Genomic DNA, 16,960 nt, shown 5'->3' with positions numbered 1-16,960 from the left:
CCATTCACTAAAATTGGAGCATCTCTGTGCACTCCCGTCGCGGGGCTAGGCGCCGGTTTGCCTAGGCCCGCCGGGATTGTATGTATGCGATAGAGCCGCACTAGATGAGTTCTGCTCCATTTGTAGACCCCATCGTCTTTGAAATGACAGAAGCTGATTAGTTACTTTTAAACTTCTCTATTTGGGCTGTCGTGTTTGGAAAGGAGTTGATTTTATGATCATTTAAAAGACTGTTCAAAGGGTGAGTTACAGTGGTGTGGCAGTATAATTTGGGATGGAATGCGTTTTGTCAGTACCAGGTCTGCCATGAGGTAAAGGCAATCACCCAGAGCCGGCCTTAGGCATAGGCAAACTAGGCAAATTCATAAGGCATTTGGTATGCTTAGGGGCACCAGCAGCTTCTGCTAATTAAAATGATATGCGGTATGCCTATTTTCTGTGTGTGACTGCGGCTGTATCTGCATACGAAATGCTACGTTGCAGTGTATTCAGGGAAATCATTGTAATGTAGCGACTGCCTCCGTTTGTGAAAACAGAGGCGTTTAGAGGATGGGAAGAAGTCAGGATCTCCGTCGCTGGACAGAGATTTCCTTTCCTCTTACAAAGATCTGCGACGGGCAGCTTGCATGAGTATATGGGTGCCGCAAACAGCCACATGGTGTTGCAGTGGTCCGATGCTAGGATGCAGCTTCGTTCACTACAGCAGCAGGTGGCATCTACTTGTAATAGATGCCTCCTGCTGCAATTACATAAAGAGCCATCACTGCTGCTTTAAAGGAGGCAGCAGTGATAGCGACTCCAACCAATGAGTTAATTCTGCATCAAGCAAAAAAGTTTCCTTCGTTTGTTTAGTGCCTTTTTCATAGTCACAGAATTCACAGGTAAGATAACGAGGTCCTTCAAAACTGCTTTGCGACACATCCAGAATGCAAAACAGGATAACTAGTTCTGTGCAATTTAGCAGGGACAACAATTTCTAAGCAAAACTGTTGTATTGTCCCTGGAAATCAGGAACAGCTGGTAACTGCCATCTGAATAATTTACTGATAGATATTATGAAAACTGAATGCTGAATGATCCAGGTTTAAACCACTAACTACAAGTGTTCTGGACCTTGTGGCATCTGAATAACAGTTTTTCAATTAAATGATTTAGAATTGTTTTGCTATGGCTAATTTGCTCAAAGGATTCCTAATCTCAAAGCAATCCATTTGCTTTATTGCTGTCCAAAATCTACAGGGTGCTGACTACTGCTTGGAGGGAAAAATTTTATATTTTTTGGATTTGATTTTATCTACCAGACTAGTCACATTAACAGGCATATTTATCAATATTATTTTTACTAAAATAATGTGAAAAAGGGTGTTTTCAAACCTTTTACACATTATTTTAGTATCACTTATATGTACTGAGGGACAATTGGAGGAAAATTTGGAAAATTCTCAAACAAACCCTAAATATCGCATTTGTTTCAGTAATCAGATCACATTTACTATACTTGTAATGGGAAATGCGATCTGCCCAAATTTATAAAGAAAAAAAAATAGATTTTACTCACCGGTAAATCTATTTCTCGTAGTCCGTAGTGGATGCTGGGACTCCGTAAGGACCATGGGGAATAGCGGCTCCGCAGGAGACTGGGCACAACTAAAGAAAGCTTTAGGACTACCTGGTGTGCACTGGCTCCTCCCACTATGACCCTCCTCCAGACCTCAGTTAGGATACTGTGCCCGGAAGAGCTGACACAATAAGGAAGGATTTTGAATCCCGGGTAAGACTCATACCAGCCACAGCAATCACACTGTATAACTCGTGATACTATACCCAGTTAACAGTATAAAATATAACTGAGCCTCCCAACAGATGGCTCAACAATAACCCTTTAGTTAGGCAATAACTATAAACAAGTATTGCAGACAATCCGCACTTGGGATGGGCGCCCAGCATCCACTACGGACTACGAGAAATAGATTTACCGGTGAGTAAAATCTTATTTTCTCTGACGTCCTAAGTGGATGCTGGGACTCCGTAAGGACCATGGGGATTATACCAAAGCTCCCAAACGGGCGGGAGAGTGCGGATGACTCTGCAGCACCGAATTGGCAAACTCTAGGTCCTCCTCAGCCAGGGTGTCAAACTTGTAGAATTTAGCAAATGTGTTTGACCCCGACCAAGTAGCTGCTCGGCAAAGTTGTAGAGCCGAGACCCCTCGGGCAGCCTCCCAAGAAGAGCCCACTTTCCTCGTGGAATGGGCTTTCACTGATTTAGGATGCGGCAGTCCAGCCGCAGAATGTGCAAGCTGAATCGTGCTACAGATCCAGCGAGCAATAGTCTGCTTAGAAGCAGGAGCACCCAGCTTGTTGGGTGCATACAGGATAAATAGCGAGTCAGTTTTCCTGACTCCAGCCGTCCTGGAAACATATACTTTTCAGGGCCCTGACTACGTCCAGTAACTTGGAATCCTCCAAGTCCCAAGTAGCCGTAGGCACCACAATAGGTTGGTTCACATGAAAAACTGATACCACCTTAGGAAAGAATTGGGAACGAGTCCTCAATTCCGCCTTATCCATATAAGAAATCAGATAAGGGCTTTTGCATGACAAAGCCGCCAATTCTGATACACGCCTGGCCGACGCCAAGGCCAACAGCATGACCACTTTCCACGTGAGGTATTGTAGCTCCACGGATTTAAGTGGCTCAACCCAATGCGACTTCAGGAAATCCAACACCACGTTGAGATCCCACGGTGCCACTGGAGGCACAAACGGGGGCTGACTCTGCAGCACTCCCTTAACAAAAGTCTGAACTTCAGGCAGTGAAGCCAGTTCTATTTTGGAAGAAAATCGATAGAGCCGAAATCTGGACCTTAATGGAACCCAATTTTAGGCCCATAGTCACCCTGACTGTAGGAAGTGCAGAAATCGACCTAGCTGAAATTCCTCCTTTGGGGCCTTCCTGGCCTCACAGCACGCAACATATTTCCGCCATATGCGGTGATAATGGTTTGCGTTCACTTCTTTCCTAGCTTTAATTAGCGTAGGGATAACTTCCTCCGGAATGTCCTTTTCCTTCAGGATCCGGCGTTCAACCGCCATGCCGTCAAACGCAGCCGCAGTACGTCTTGGAACAGACAGGCCCCCTGCTGCAGCAGGTCCTGTCTGAGCGGCAGAGGCCATGGGTCCTCTGAGATCATTTCTTGGAGTTCTGGGTACCAAGCTCTTCTTGGCCAATCCGGAACAATGAGTATAGTTCTTACTCCTCTCCTTCTTATTATTCTCATTACCCTGGGTAAGAGAGGCAGAGAAGGGAACACATACACCGACTGGTACACCCACGGTGTTACCAGAGCGTCCACAGCTATCGCCTGAGGGTCCCGTGACCTGGCGCAATATCTTTGTAGCTTTTTGTTGAGGCGGGACGCCATCATGTCCACCTGTGGCCTTTCCCAAAGGTGTACAATCATTTGGAAGACTTCTGGATGAAGTCCCCACTCTCCCGGGTGGAGGTCGTGTCTGCTGAGAAAGTCTGCTTCCCAGTTGTCCACTCCGGGAATGAACACTGCTGACAGTGCTAACACATGATTTTCCGCCCATCGGAGAATCCTTGTGGCTTCTGCCATCGCCATCCTGCTTCTTGTGCCGCCCTGTCGGTTTACATGAGCGACCGCCGTGATGTTGTCTGACTAGATCAGCACCGGCCGGTGTTGAAGCAGGGGTCTAGCCTGACTTAGGACATTGTAAATGGCCCTTAGTTCCAGAATATTTATGTGTAGGGAAGTCTCCTGACGTTTCCATAGTCCTTGGAAGTTTCTTCCCTGTGTGACTACCCCCCAGCCTCGAAGGCTGGCATCCGTGGTCACCAGGACCCAGTCCTGTATGCCGAATCTGCGGCCCCCTAGAAGATGAGCACTCTGCAGCCACCACAACAGCGACACCCTGGCCCTTGGAGACAGGGTTATCCACCGATGCATCTGAAGATGCGACCCGGACCACTTGTCCAACAGATCCCACTGGAAGATCCTTGCATGGGACCTGGCGAATGGAATTTCTTCGTAAGAAGCTACCATCTTTCCCAGGGCTCGCGTGCATTTGATGCACCGACACCTGTATTTGTATTAGGAGGTCTCTGTCTAGAGACGACAACTCCTAGGACTTCTCCTCCGGGAGAAACCCTTTTTATCCTGTTCTGTGTCCAGAACCATACCCAGGAACAGTAGACGCGTCGTAGGAACCAGCTGCGACTTTGGAATATTCAGAATCCAGCCGTGCTGTTGTAGCACTTCCCGAGATAGTGCTACTCCGACGAACAACTGCTCCCTGGACCTCGCCTTTATAAGGAGATCGTCCAAGCACGGGATAATTATTTCGGCCATTACCTTGGTAAATACCCTCGGTGCCGGGGACAGACCAACGGCAACGTCTGGAATTGGTAATGACCATCCTGTACCACAATTTTGAGGTACTCCTGGTGAAGAGGGTAAATAGGTACATGCAGGTAAGCATCCTTGATGTCCAGTGATACCATGAAATTCTCCAGGCTTGCAATAATCGCCCTGAGCGATTCCATTTTGAACTTGAACCTTCGTATATAAGTGTTCAAGGATTTAAATTTTAGAATGGGTCTCACCGAACCGTCTGGTTTCGGTACCACAACATTTTGGAATAGTAACCCCGGCCTTGTTGAAGGAGGGGTACCTTGATTTCACCTGCTGGAAGAACAGCTTGTGAATTGCCACCAGTACTACCTCCCTTTCTCCGAGGGCAGCAGGCAAGGCTGATGTGAGGTAACGGCGAGGGGGAGTCGCCTCGAACTCCAGCCTGTATCCCTGTGATACTACTTGCAGAACCTAGGGATCCACCAGTGGGCAAGCCCACTGGTCCCTGAAGTTCCCGAGACGCGTCCCCACCGCACCTGTCTCCACCTGTGGAGCCCCAGCGTCATGCGGTGGACTCAGAGGAAGCGGGGGAAGCGCCTTTGACCCGCTTGCTTTTCTGAAGCCGAAAGGACTGTACCTGAAAATACGGTGCTTTCTTAGGCTGTGAGGAAACCTGAGGTAAAAAATTTTCTTCCCAGCTGTTGCTGTGGATACGAGGTCCCAGAGACCATCCCCAAACAATTCCTCACCCTTATAAGGCAGAATCTCCATGTGCCTTTTAAAGGCAGCATCACCTGTCCACTGCCGGGTCTCTAATACCCTCCTGGCAGAATGGACATTGCATTAATTCTGGATGCCAGCCGGCAAATATCCCTCTGTGCATCCTTCATATATAAGACGACGTCTTTAATATGCTCTATGTTAGCAAAATATTATCCCTGTCTAGGGTATTAATATTATCTGACAGGGTATCAGACCACGCTGCAGCAGCACTATTTATGCTGAGGCAAATGCAGGTCTCAGTATAGTACCTGAGTGTGTATATACAGACTTCAGGATAGTCTCCTGCTTTTTATCAGCAGGCTCCTTTAAAGTGGCCGTATCCCAAGACGGCAGTGCCACCCTTTTTTGACAAACGTGTGAGCGCCTTATCCACCCTAGGGGATATCTCCCAACGTGACCTATCCTCTGGCGGGAAAGGGTACGCCAGCAGTAACTTTTTAGAAATTACCATTTTCTTATCGGGGGAACCCACGCTCTTTACACACTTCATTCACTCATCTGATGGGGGAACAAAACACTGGCTGCTTTTTCTCCCCAAACATAAAACCCCTTTTATGTGGTACTTGGGTTCATGTCAGAAATGTGTAACACATTTTTCATTGCCGAGATCATGCAACGGATGTTCCTAGTGGATTGTGTAAATGTCTCAACCTCGTCGACACTGGAGTCAGACTCCGTGCCGACATCTGTGTCTGCCATCTGAGGTAACGGGCGTTTTTTGAGCCCCTGATAGCCTTTGAGACGCCTGGGCAAGCGCGGGCTGAGAAGCCGGCTGTCCCACAGCTGTTACGTCATCCAGCCTTTTATGTAAGGAGTTGACATTGTTGGTTAATACCTTCCACCTATCCATCCACTCTGGTGTCGGCCCCACAGGGGGCGACATCCCATTTATCGGCCTCTGCTCCGCCTCCACATAACCTTCCTCATCCAACATGTCGACACAGCCGTACCGACACACCGCACACACACAGAGAATGCTCTGACTGAGGACAGGACCCCACAAAGTCCTTTGGGGAGACAGAGAGAGAGTATGCCAGCACACACCAGAGCGCTATATAATGCAGGGATTAACACTATAACTGAGTGATTTTTCCCCCAATAGCTGCTTGTATACACATATTGCGCCTAAATTTAGTGCCCCCCCTCTCTTTTTAACCCTTTGAGCCTGAAAACTACAGGGGAGAGCCTGGGGAGCTGTCTTCCAGCTGCACTGTGAAGAAAAAATGGCGCCAGTGTGCTGAGGGAGATAGCCCCGCCCCTTTTTTGGCTGACTTTTCTCCCGCTTTGTTCATGGATTCTGGCAGGGGTAATTTATCACATATATGGCCCTGGGACTATATATTGTGATGATTTGCCAGCCAAGGTGTATTATATTGCCCTCAGGGTGCCCCCCCTCCCCCAGCGCCCTGCACCCATCAGTGACCGGAGTGTGAGGTGTGCATGAAGAGCAATGGCGCACAGCTGCAGTGCTGTGCGCTACCTTGTTGAAGACAGAAGTCTTCTGCCGCCGATTTTCCGGAACACTTCTTGCTTCTGGCTCTGTAAGGGGGCCGGCGGCGCGGCTCCGGGACCGAACATCGAGGTCGGGTCCTGTGGTCGATCCCTCTGGAGCTAATGGTGTCCAGTAGCCTAAGAAGCCCAAGCTACCACCAGTTAGGTAGGTTCGCTTCTTCTCCCCTTAGTCCCTCGCTGCAGTGAGTCTGTTGCCAGCAGATCTCACTGTAAAATAAAAAACCTAAAATATACTTTCTTTCTAGGAGCTCAGGAGAGCCCCTAGTGTGCATCCAGCTCAGCCGGGCACAAGATTCTAACTGAGGTCTGGAGGAGGGTCATAGTGGGAGGAGCCAGTGCACACCAGGTAGTCCTAAAGCTTTCTTTAGTTGTGCCCAGTCTCCTGCGGAGCCGCTATTCCCCATGGTCTTTACGGAGTCCCAGCATCCACTTAGGACGTCAGAGAAACGTAAATACAGGAGGGAGCCCTGTGATAATAACGCCATCTTGAGATAGCATTATCTGGGCTTCCCTCTAGTACTCCGACTCCTGCAAGCCTTTCCTGCCTGCTGGACATGAAAGCTGTGCTTGGATATGTGTAAATAAATAAATAAAAGTAATACCTGCATCCAGGAACCAGTGATCAGGCGAGGGCAGCCGTTCATCTAATTGCTGTGCTCCTGCTGTGACTCACAGTGCAGTAAAGAGATGCTGTGAAGCTGGCATCTTGCTCTACAGCACCGGGGGTTCATAGCGGAACACAGGATCAGATGACTGGCTGCCCAAACCCGCATCACCGATCGCTGGTCCTGGTAGGTAAAGTTGCAGAGTAAGAAGGGGTAGCCATCAGCCGTGCATGCGCGGTTACACGTTCACAGCATTGAAATACCCTGAAAATTGCTGTAAGTGGATTCACAGGGACAGAGCTTTCTCTCAAGGCAGTGGCGTAACTAGAAATTTTTCTCCCCCAAGCCAAAAAATTCTTCGGCGCCCCCCCTCATCCCCCATCCCCCATAATTGGCACTAGTAAAGGGACAAATATGCGCGCCGCAAAAGGGTGTGTGGCTTCATTGAAATGGGCGTGGCTTCACATAAAGGGGCGTGGCATTGCAGGAAAAGACTACCTTATACCCCAGTTTTGCAACCTGCACGCCCAGACGTTAGCCACCACAGGAAAGAAAAATAATCCTGATTCATGCCCCTTACAATATTTGTCATTTTTCCTCCTTATAGTAATGCCCAATATACATTATGCCACATACTGCAATGGCCCTTAGACATTATGCCACACACAATAATGCACATGACACAATATGCACACACTGTAATGCCCCCGACACATTATGACAGGAATCACAATGCCCGTTATACATTATGTTACACACTGCAATGCCCCTGATACATTATAGCACATACAATGTCTGTGACACATTATGACACACACCGCAATGCCCGAGACATTATACCACATACCACAATACCTGTGATATAGTATACCACACACACCGTAATGACTGTGACACATACTGCAATGCCCGTTATACCCTATGCCGCACACCGCAATGCCTGTTATACATTATGCCACACACTGCAATGCCCCTGAGACATTATACCACATACCACAATGCCCGTGATATAGTCTGCCACACACCGTAATGCCTGTGACACATTATGACGCACACCGCAATGTCCTTGATACATTATGCCACACACTGCAATGACCCTGAGACATTATACCACATATCACAATGCCCGTGATATAGTATACCATACACCGTAATGCCTGTGACACATACCGCAATGCCCGTTATACCCTATGCCACACACCGCAATGCCCGTTATACATTATGCCACACTGCAATGCCCCTGAGACATTATATCACATACAATGCCCGTGATATAGTATGCCACACACCGTAATGCCTGTGACACAGTATGCCATGCATCGCAATGTCTGTGATATATTATGCCACACACCGCAATGCCCCTGAGACATTATACCACATACCATAATACCTATGATATAGTATACCACACACACCATAATGACTGTGACACATACTGCAATGCCTGTTATACCCTATGCCGCACACCGCAATGCCCGTTATACATTATGCCACACACTGCAATGCCCCTGAGACATTTTACCACATACCACAATGCCCGTGATATAGTATGCCACACACCGTAATGCCTGTGACACATTATGACACATCCCGCAATGTCCGTGATACATTATGCCACACACCGTAATGCCCATTACACATTAAGTCCTACAGTAAGGCTTCTAATTACTTTTAAATTACCTGCTCGTTGCCAGGGGTTTCATGCTCTTGGTTCCATGCACGGTGCCAGGGCTTTTCATGCTCAGGGTGTCATGCTCGTTGCCAGGGGTTTCATGCACTGGGTGTCATGCTCGTTGCCAGGGGTTTCATGCTCTTGGATCCATGCACGGTGCCAGGGCTTTTCATGCTCAGGGTGTCATGCTCGTTGCCAGGGGTTTCATGCACTGGGTGTCATGCTCATTGCCAGGGGTTTCATGCACCCAGTGCCAAATATAGCCCCCCCCCCATGTTCCAGGTGCACATATACCCCCCCCCAGTGCCACGTATGCCCCCAGTGCCAGATATTCCCCCACAGTGCCAGGTACTCACATGCCCCCAGTGCCAAATATAGCCCCCCCCCCCATGTGCTAGGTACACAAATACCCCCCCAGTGCCACATATGCCCCCACAGTGCCACATATGCCCCCCCGAAGAGCAAAACAGTGCCAGTTAAATCCACCCCCCCTCCCGCGCTCCCCCAGTGCCAGTTAAATTGCTCCCCTCCCCCGCTCCCCCAGTGCCAGTTAAATTCCCCGCTCCCCCGCTGTTTTGTGATGGAGGGACACAGGAGGGCACAGCGCGCGCCTCTCCTGTGTCTCTCCTGCGTCTCCGGCGGGTCTGTTAAAGGAAGTGCCAGGTCGTGAGCCAATCAGAGCTCATGAATGGCACTTCCTTTATTAGACCCGCCGGAGATGCAGGAGGGACACAGGAGAGGCGCGCGCTGTGCCCTCCGTGTCCCTCCTTCACAGCAGCGGGGGAGCGGGGGGAGATAGCAGATTGACATGCGGACGCTCGTCCGCATGTCAATCTGCGATAAATCAGTGGCGTCACCCCCGCAGCCCTGCGCCCCAAGCCACCGCGAGGGCTGCGGGGGCAGTAGTTACGCCACTGTCTCAAGGTCTGTCCCTGCATGCGATATTTTATTAATCCTTGCGATATATTCAATTATCGCAATGCGATCTTGGTGGAATATATCACATCCCATTCAACCACATCTAAGATGCGGATTGTAATAAAAGACCTGTAAAAGGTGGCACTGTGGAGGCTCCAAAATTAGTGAAACAAGCGATGTTTGCCTCCAGAGTGCCACCTTTTTGAAGTATGCTGAATGTATGGGTAGTTGTCCAAGGGGGAAGACACCGGAGCACGTTATAAGCATATACCCTGTGGTGAGTGGAGGATTTTTTTTATTGTGTGTGTGTGTGTGTGTATATATATATATATATATATATATATATATGTGCGTGTGTGTGTGTGTATATATATATATATATATATATATATGTATGTATATATTTAAACATGTAATCATAGTTATTTTATAATAAAGTCTGTCTAATAATTAATTACACACCAAGTATTACACTCCCATTCCAGCCACAGTACAATGGCATCATCGTGCATAATTGAATACCTGTGGGCATTAAACCTAGAGCTTTACCTGCATGGTAAACACATCGGGTAATTAAATCTGCTCGCTGATTGTAAGGGTTTTCCTACAGTATCTCCTACTGTACATGAGAACACTGTCACTTTGAGCAGGGCCATAACTAGTAGAGTGCCAGTGGTGCCTGGTACACAGCGCAAATGCACTGTGGGTGCACACCAGTGGCAACATCCGCTGGCCTGCGCCGCCGCTGCAGTGTCTGGTGTCTGCCCGGCCACCGGCCCGCCGTGTATGTTACCTGCGCCACAACGCCGCCCAGCTGCATCTGACTTCTATCTTATAGCCAGGTAAAGAGCCGCTGCATAGGGCAGGAAGGACAAGAGGACTGCTGGCTGGCGGATGCTGCTGCCCCGGAGCACACAAGAATAACACTCTCTCTTTCCCTCTCTCTCTCTCCCTCCCATTGTAAAAGGGGTCTCTGCCTGCCGTAATGTGTAAAAAGGGGACTTTACCTGCCGAAATGTGTGAAAAGGGGACTTTACCTGCCGTAATGTTTAAAAAGGGGCCTCTGCCTGCCGTAATGTGTAAAAAGGGGACTCTACCTGGCATATTGTGTAAAAGGGGACTCTACCTGGCATAATGTGTAAAAAGGGGACTCTGTCTGCCATAATCTGTAAAAAGGGGACTCTGCTGTAATGTGTAAAAAGGGAAGTCTGCCTCACGTAATGTGTAAAATGGATCTCTGCTGTCATAACGTGTAAAAGGGTACTCTACCTGGTGTAATGTGTAAAAGGGGACTCTACCTGGCATAATGTGTAAAAGAGGACTCTACCTGGCGTAATGTGTAATAAAGGGGGCTGTCTGGTAGGCTCTGTCTGGCACAGTGTATAAAAGGGGACTCTGGCACATTATGTATAAGTAGCTCTACCTGGTGTAATGTGTATAAGGAGCTCTACTTGGTGTAATGTGTATAAGTGGCACTACTGTGTTGAGTAGTTTGAATAATGAAGATTACTGTGCGGTGTAATATGAAGAATTGGTATTATTTTGTGACCACGCCCCTTCCCCATGAAGCCACACTCCTATATATTTTGTGCGCACCTTTATCATGCACTGTCCCAATTTTAAATATGGTGGGGGGCACCAATTCTCTTTCTGGCACAGGGCACCAAAATGTCTAGTTACGGCTCTGACTTTGAGCATGCTGAATCATGTGACACGTGTTCAGCTTTTCCCATTGATTTCCATTTACTAGTAAACAAGCTTGTGGATACTCAAACAAAGGATAACAACGCTAAATATTAACCTACCATAAGATAAAGACTTAAAATCTGAAAATAAAAATTGGTTTGCCGCAAATACTTTTATTTTCATTAGCACATCTAAACTGCCGGTGAGTCCCAAATATCTCTAAATGGTCTGTTGCAATTATCATGGAGCTTGAACCATAAATCCTTTATAGAATATCACTGTGTATTCAAAATACCAAGAACGTCAAGATATATGATATGTCCTTTATAATGCAAACTCCAATTAAAAGCTTAAATAAGCCTTCCGTTGATAACTAATTACACTCTCTCTACGCTTCAGTGATGCTATAAATACATGCATACTGAAACCCTTTGCCTCTCGATAAAATATCAGTTTGTTGCTGTAAATTGTGCTGATCCCGGTAAGAAGTCTTTAACCTTACGCTTTCCATCACGCACTGTGACTTCGTCAGAGGTAAGCACTGCCTTCTATTGGCTTTTAAATCTAACTTGCTCTAGACTGATCTAAGCTACGATCGGACTAGTTGCCATTATTGCACTTTTGTAACAAGGAGAATTTAAATGCCACATGTAAAGGTTAATGTTATAGAGTTAATTATAAAAGTAATGATGCTGTATTATATACGTGGGCGGACTGGCCATCTGTCAATTCTGGCAAATGCCAGAAGGGCCAATGACATAATGAGCCAATCTAGATGAAGGGGTGCAATGCAAGGCCAAGCCCCTGTGACTCATGTTACACCCCTGTGACATGTGGTTACGTATTACCACTACTGCACGGGACAGAATTTATATATATATCTATATATACTATATACACACAGTACGCTGAATATATACTGCTAAAAAAAGTAAAGGGAACACTAAAATAACACATCCTAGATCTGAATGAATAAAATATTCTTATTAAATACTTTGTTCTTTACATAGTTGAATGTGCTGACAACAAAATCACACAAAAATTATCAATGGAAATCAAATTTATTAACCCATGGAGGTCTGGATATGGAGTCACACTCAAAATTAAAGTGGAAAAACACACTACAGGCTGATCCAACTTTGATGTAATTAGAGATGAGCGGGTTCGGTTTCTCTGAATCCGAACCCGCCAGAACTTCATGTTTTTTTTCACGGGTCCGAGCGACTCGGATCTTCCCGCCTTGCTCGGTTAACCCGAGCGCGCCCGAACGTCATCATGACGCTGTCGGATTCTCGCGAGGCTCGGATTCTATCGCGAGACTCGGATTCTATATAAGGAGCCGCGCGTCGCCGCCATTTTCACACGTGCATTGAGATTGATAGGGAGAGGACGTGGCTGGCGTCCTCTCCGTTTAGAATAGATTAGAGAGACACTTGATTTACTAATTTTGGGGAGCATTAGGAGTACTCAGTACAGTGCAGAGTTTTGCTGATAGTGACCACCAGTTTTATTTATAATCCGTTCTCTGCCTGAAAAAAGCGATACACAGCACACAGTGACTCAGTCACATACCATATCTGTGTGCACTGCTCAGGCTCAGGCCAGTGTGCTGCATCATCTATTATCTATATATAATATTATATATATCTGTCTGACTGCTCAGCTCACACAGCTTATAATTGTGGGGGAGACTGGGGAGCACTACTGCAGTGCCAGTTATAGGTTATAGCAGGAGCCAGGAGTACATAATATATTATATAGTGAGTGACCACCAGACACACAGTGCAGTTTATTTAATATATCCGTTCTCTGCCTGAAAAAAGCGATACACACAGTGACTCAGTCAGTCACATACCATATCTGTGTGCACTGCTCAGGCTCAGGCCAGTGTGCTGCATCATCTATATATATTATATATCTGTCTGACTGCTCAGCTCACACAGCTTATAATTGTGGGGGAGACTGGGGAGCACTACTGCAGTGCCAGTTATAGGTTATAGCAGGAGCCAGGAGTACATAATATTATAGTAAAATTAAACAGTGCACACTTTTGCTGCAGGAGTGCCACTGCCAGTGTGACTAGTGACCAGTGACCTGACCACCAGTATATATAATATTAGTAGTATACTATCTCTTTATCAACCAGTCTATATTAGCAGCAGACACAGTACAGTGCGGTAGTTCACGGCTGTGGCTACCTCTGTGTCGGCACTCGGCAGCCCGTCCATAATTGTATATACCACCTAACCGTGGTTTTTTTTTCTTTCTTTATACATACATACTAGTTACGAGTATACTATCTCTTTATCAACCAGTCTATATATTAGCAGCAGACACAGTACAGTGCGGTAGTTCACGGCTGTGGCTACCTCTGTGTCGGCACTCGGCAGCCCGTCCATAATTGTATATACCACCTAACCGTGGTTTTTTTTTCTTTCTTTATACATACATACTAGTTACGAGTATACTATCTCTTTATCAACCAGTCTATATTAGCAGCAGACACAGTACAGTGCGGTAGTTCACGGCTGTGGCTACCTCTGTGTCGGCACTCGGCAGCCCGTCCATAATTGTATATACCACCTAACCGTGGTTTTTTTTCTTTCTTTATACATACATACTAGTTACGAGTATACTATCTCTTTATCAACCAGTCTATATTAGCAGCAGACACAGTACAGTGCGGTAGTTCACGGCTGTGGCTACCTCTGTGTCGGCACTCGGCAGCCCGTCCATAATTGTATATACCACCTAACCGTGGTTTTTTTTTCTTTCTTTATACATACATACTAGTTACGAGTATACTATCTCTTTATCAACCAGTCTATATATTAGCAGCAGACACAGTACAGTGCGGTAGTTCACGGCTGTGGCTACCTCTGTGTCGGCACTCGGCAGCCCGTCCATAATTGTATATACCACCTAACCGTGGTTTTTTTTTCTTTCTTTATACATACATACTAGTTACGAGTATACTATCTCTTTATCAACCAGTCTATATTAGCAGCAGACACAGTACAGTGCGGTAGTTCACGGCTGTGGCTACCTCTGTGTCGGCACTCGGCAGCCCGTCCATAATTGTATATACCACCTAACCGTGGTTTTTTTTTCTTTCTTTATACATACATACTAGTTACGAGTATACTATCTCTTTATCAACCAGTCTATATATTAGCAGCAGACACAGTACAGTGCGGTAGTTCACGGCTGTGGCTACCTCTGTGTCGGCACTCGGCAGCCCGTCCATAATTGTATATACCACCTAACCGTGGTTTTTTTTTCTTTCTTTATACATACATACTAGTTACGAGTATACTATCTCTTTATCAACCAGTCTATATTAGCAGCAGACACAGTACAGTGCGGTAGTTCACGGCTGTGGCTACCTCTGTGTCGGCACTCGGCAGCCCGTCCATAATTGTATATACCACCTAACCGTGGTTTTTTTTTTCTTTCTTTATACATACATACTAGTTACGAGTATACTATCTCTTTATCAACCAGTCTATATTAGCAGCAGACACAGTACAGTGCGGTAGTTCACGGCTGTGGCTACCTCTGTGTCGGCACTCGGCAGCCCGTCCATAATTGTATACTAGTATCCAATCCATCCATCTCCATTGTTTACCTGAGGTGCCTTTTAGTTGTGCCTATTAAAATATGGAGAACAAAAATGTTGAGGTTCCAAAATTAGGGAAAGATCAAGATCCACTTCCACCTCGTGCTGAAGCTGCTGCCACTAGTCATGGCCGAGACGATGAAATGCCAGCAACGTCGTCTGCCAAGGCCGATGCCCAATGTCATAGTACAGAGCATGTCAAATCCAAAACACCAAATATCCGTAAAAAAAGGACTCCAAAACCTAAAATAAAATTGTCGGAGGAGAAGCGTAAACTTGCCAATATGCCATTTACCACACGGAGTGGCAAGGAACGGCTGAGGCCCTGGCTTATGTTCATGGCTAGTGGTTCAGCTTCACATGAGGATGGAAGCACTCAGCCTCTCGCTAGAAAAATGAAAAGACTCAAGCTGGCAAAAGCAGCACAGCAAAGAACTGTGCATTCTTCGAAATCCCAAATCCACAAGGAGAGTCCAATTGTGTCGGTTGCGATGCCTGACCTTCCAAACACTGGACGTGAAGAGCATGCGCCTTCCACCATTTGCACGCCCCCTGCAAGTGCTGGAAGGAGCACCCGCAGTCCAGTTCCTGATAGTCAGATTGAAGATGTCAGTGTTGAAGTACACCAGGATGAGGAGGATATGGGTGTTGCTGGCGCTGGGGAGGAAATTGACCAGGAGGATTCTGATGGTGAGGTGGTTTGTTTAAGTCAGGCACCCGGGGAGACACCTGTTGTCTGTGGGAGGAATATGGCCGTTGACATGCCAGGTGAAAATACCAAAAAAATCAGCTCTTCGGTGTGGAGGTATTTCACCAGAAATGCGGACAACAGGTGTCAAGCCGTGTGTTCCCTTTGTCAAGCTGTAATAAGTAGGGGTAAGGACGTTAACCACCTCGGAACATCCTCCCTCATACGTCACCTGCAGCGCATTCATAATAAGTCAGTGACAAGTTCAAAAACTTTGGGTGACAGCGGAAGCAGTCCACTGACCAGTAAATCCCTTCCTCTTGTAACCAAGCTCACGCAAACCACCCCACCAACTCCCTCAGTGTCAATTTCCTCCTTCCCCAGGAATACCAATAGTCCTGCAGGCCATGTCACTGGCAATTCTGACGAGTCCTCTCCTGCCTGGGATTCCTCCGATGCATCCTTGCGTGTAACGCCTACTGCTGCTGGCGCTGCTGTTGTTGCCGCTGGGAGTCGATGGTCATCCCAGAGGGGAAGTCGTAAGCCCACTTGTACTACTTCCAGTAAGCAATTGACTGTTCAACAGTCCTTTGCGAGGAAGATGAAATATCACAGCAGTCATCCTACTGCAAAGCGGATAACTGAGTCCTTGACAACTATGTTGGTGTTAGACGTGCGTCCGGTATCCGCCGTTAGTTCACAGGGAACTAGACAATTTATTGAGGCAGTGTGCCCCCGTTACCAAATACCATCTAGGTTCCACTTCTCTAGGCAGGCGATACCGAGAATGTACACGGACGTCAGAAAAAGACTCACCAGTGTCCTAAAAAATGCAGTTGTACCCAATGTCCACTTAACCACGGACATGTGGACAAGTGGAGCAGGGCAGGGTCAGGACTATATGACTGTGACAGCCCACTGGGTAGATGTATGGACTCCCGCCGCAAGAACAGCAGCGGCGGCACCAGTAGCAGCATCTCGCAAACGCCAACTCTTTCCTAGGCAGGCTACGCTTTGTATCACCGCTTTCCAGAATACGCACACAGCTGAAAACCTCTTACGGCAACTGAGGAAGATCATCGCGGAATGGCTTACCCCAATT

General features: G+C 47.1%; 1 protein-coding gene across 2 annotated transcripts in view; it reads left to right on the top strand.

Moving 5' to 3' along the window:
• CALCR (calcitonin receptor) overlaps positions 1 to 16,960 on the top strand; it is a 507,584-nt gene that overhangs the window by 145,227 nt on the left and 345,397 nt on the right. The window lies entirely within an intron of this gene.

This window comes from Pseudophryne corroboree, chromosome 5 (assembly GCF_028390025.1).
Source record: "Pseudophryne corroboree isolate aPseCor3 chromosome 5, aPseCor3.hap2, whole genome shotgun sequence".
Taxonomy (NCBI): Eukaryota; Metazoa; Chordata; class Amphibia; order Anura; family Myobatrachidae; genus Pseudophryne; species Pseudophryne corroboree.
The sequence above is the reverse complement of the archived record's forward strand: the minus strand, read 5'-3'. Positions and strand labels throughout refer to the sequence as shown.